This window comes from Salvelinus sp. IW2-2015, unplaced genomic scaffold (genome assembly GCF_002910315.2).
Source record: "Salvelinus sp. IW2-2015 unplaced genomic scaffold, ASM291031v2 Un_scaffold3637, whole genome shotgun sequence".
NCBI classification, from domain to species: Eukaryota; Metazoa; Chordata; class Actinopteri; order Salmoniformes; family Salmonidae; genus Salvelinus; species Salvelinus sp. IW2-2015.
This window is the reverse complement of record NW_019944914.1, coordinates 54,488-57,445: the sequence shown is the minus strand read 5'-3', so window position 1 is coordinate 57,445 and position 2,958 is coordinate 54,488. Positions and strand designations below refer to the sequence as shown.

Genomic DNA, 2,958 nt, shown 5'->3' with positions numbered 1-2,958 from the left:
AGACAGCGCTACAGGGAGACGGACGGACAGCTGATCGTCCTCGAGTGTAGATTCACTGTGTAAACACACCTGCACAGGTCGGTAACATCCGAACATCACACCTGCGGGACAGGTACAGGATGGCAACAACAACTTAATCACCATTCCTCCATCTTGGCTCTCCCCACGCAGGGTGATGAACACCATTCCTCCATCTTGGCTCTCCCCCACCAGGGTGATGAATCCACCATTCCTCCATCTTGGCTCTCCCCCCACCAGGGTGATGAATCCACATTCCTCCTCTTGGCTCTCCCCCCACCAGGGTGATGAATCCACCATCCTCCTCTTGGCTCTCCCCCACCAAGTGTGATGATCCACCATTCTCATCTTTGCTCTCCCCCCACCAGGGTGATGAATCACCATTCCTCCATCTTGGCTTCTCCCCACCAGGGTGATTGAATCCACCATTCCTCCATCTTGCTCTCCTCCCCCAGGGTGATGAATCCACATTCCTCCATCTTGGCTCTCCCCACCAGGGTGATGAATCCACCATTCATCCATCTTGGCTCTCCCCCACCAGGGTGATGAATCCTCCCTCCATCTTGGCTCTCCCCACCAGGGTGATGAATCCACATTTCCTCCATCTTGGCTCTCCCCCACCAAGGTGATGATCCACCATTCCTCCATCTTGGCTCTCCCCCACCAGGGTGATGAATCCACCATTCCTCCATCTTGGCTCTCCCCACCAGGGTGATGAATCCATTCCTCCATCTTGGCTCTCCCCCACCAGGGTGATGAATCCTCCATTCCTCCATATTGGCTCTCCCCCACCAGGGTGATGAATCCTCCATTCCTCCATATTGGCTCTCCCCCACCAGGGGATGAATCCACCATTCCTCCATCTTGGCTCTCCCCACCAGGGTGATGAATCCACCTTCCTCCATCTTGGCTCTCCCCCACCAGGGTGATGAATCCACCATTCCTCCATCTTGGCTCTCCCCACCAGGGTGATGAATCCACCATTTCCTCCATCTTGGCTCTCCCCCACCAGGTGATGAATCCACCATCCTCCATCTTGGCTCTCCCCACCAGGTGATGAATCCACCATTCCTCCATCTTGGCTTCTCCCCCACCAGGGGTGATATCCACCATTCCTCCATCTTGGCTCTCCCCCACCAGGGTGATGAATCCACCATTCCTCCATCTTGGCTCTCCCCCACCAGGCGATGAAATCCACCATTCTCCATCTTGGCTCTCCCCCACCCAGGGTGGTGATCCACCATTTTTTTTTTTCCTCCATCTTGGCCTCTCCCCCACCAGGGTGATGACTCACATTCCCTCCATCTTGGCTCTCCCCCACCAGGGTGATGAATCCACCATCTCCTCGCCCACAGGGTCCTCCATCCTCCATCTTGGCTTCCCCACCAGGGTGATGAATCCCACATTCCTCCATCTTGGCTCCCCACAGGTGATGAATCCTCCATTCCTCCATCTTGGCTCTCCCCCACCATATTATACATTATATTATGTGAGCTGTTAGAATATCTATGGTCCGTTCGGATATTAGAATAACCATCCCTAGTTGTGTTGTTGTTGTGGTTGTATTGTTGTTGTGGTTGTTTGTGTTGTGTGTGGTTGTATTGTGGTTGTTTTGTGTTGTGGTTTTATTGTGGTGTATTGTGGTTGTGTTGTGGTTGTGTTGTGGTTGTATTGTGGTTGTATTGTTGTTGTGTTGTATTGTGGTTGTTTGTGTGTGTTGTGGTTGTATTGTGGTTGTATTGTTGTTGTATTGTTGTTTGGTTGTTTGTTGTTGTGGTTGTGTTGTTGGTTGTGTTTTGGTTGTATTGTGGTTGTTTTTGGTTGTGGTTTTATTGTGGTTGTATTGTGGTTGTTGTTGTGGTTGTGTTGTGTTGTATTGTGGTTGTGGTTTTATTGTGTTTTATTGTGGTTGTTTGGGTTGTGGTTGTGGTTGTGTTGTGGTTTTTATTGTGGTTGTTGTTGGGGTTGTGTTGGTGGTTGTATTGTGTTCTTGTGGTTGTGTTTGGTTGTATTGTGGTTGTGGTTGTATTGTGGGGTTTATTGTGGTTGTATGTGGTTGTGGTTGTATTGTGGTTGAATTGTGGTTTTGGTTGTTATTTCTGTTGTATTGTTGTTGTATTGTGGTTGTATTGTGGTTGTGTTTGAATTGTGGTTTGTGTTGTGGTTGTATTGTGGTTGTGGTGTATTGTGGTTGTTGTGGTTGTGTTTTTATTGTGGTTTATTGTGGTTGTGTTGTGGTTGTGTTGTGGTTGTATTGTGGTTGTGGTTTATTGTGTTTTATTGTGGTTGTATTGTGGTTGGTTGTGGTTTATTGTGGTTGTTTGTGTGTTGTTTTGTGGTTGTATGTGTTGTTTTGTGGTTGTGGTTTTATTGGTGGTTGTATTGTGGTTGTGTTGTGGTTGTTTGGTGGTTGTTTGTGGTTGTGGTTTTATTGTGGTTTTATTGTGTTGTATTGTGGTTGTGTTGTGGTTGTGTGTGGTTTATTGTGGTTGTGTTGCGGTTGTGTTGTGGTTGTATTGTGGTTGCATTGTGGTTGTGTTGTGGTTGTATTGTGGTTGTGGTTGTATTGTGGTTGTATTGTGGTTGTATTGTGGTTGTATTGTGGTTGAATTGTGGGTTGTGGTTGTATTTTGTTTTATTGTGTTGTATTGTGGTTGTATTGTGGTTGTGGTTGAATTGGGTTGTGGTTGTGTTGTGTTGTATTGTGGTTGTATTGTGGTTGTGGTTGTATGTGGTTATATTGTGGTTGTGGTTTTATTGTGGTTGTATTGTGGTTGTGGTTGTATTGTGGTGTGGTTGTATTGTGGTTATATATTGTGATTGTTGTGTATTGTGGTTGATATTGGTGGTCGTTTTGGTGTTGATTGTTGCTTGTGGTTGTATTGTGGTTGTGTTGTATTGTGGGCAGTATTGTGGTTGTATTGTGGTGTGGTTGTGTTG

The 2,958-nt window shown here is 46.8% G+C and overlaps 1 long non-coding RNA gene across 3 annotated transcripts; it reads left to right on the top strand.

The window, feature by feature from the left end:
- The first annotated feature begins 144 nt into the window (after positions 1-144).
- LOC139025956 (uncharacterized) lies at positions 145-1,234 on the top strand. 3 transcript variants are annotated; one of them, XR_011477653.1, is made up of 3 exons: positions 145-302; positions 858-943; positions 1,116-1,234. It is a non-coding gene; the product is annotated as an uncharacterized lncRNA (long non-coding RNA). The 3 variants fall into 3 exon arrangements; XR_011477652.1 differs by having other exon boundaries at positions 1,072-1,234; XR_011477651.1 differs by having other exon boundaries at positions 858-986; positions 1,072-1,234.
- The last annotated feature ends 1,724 nt before the right edge of the window (positions 1,235-2,958 follow it).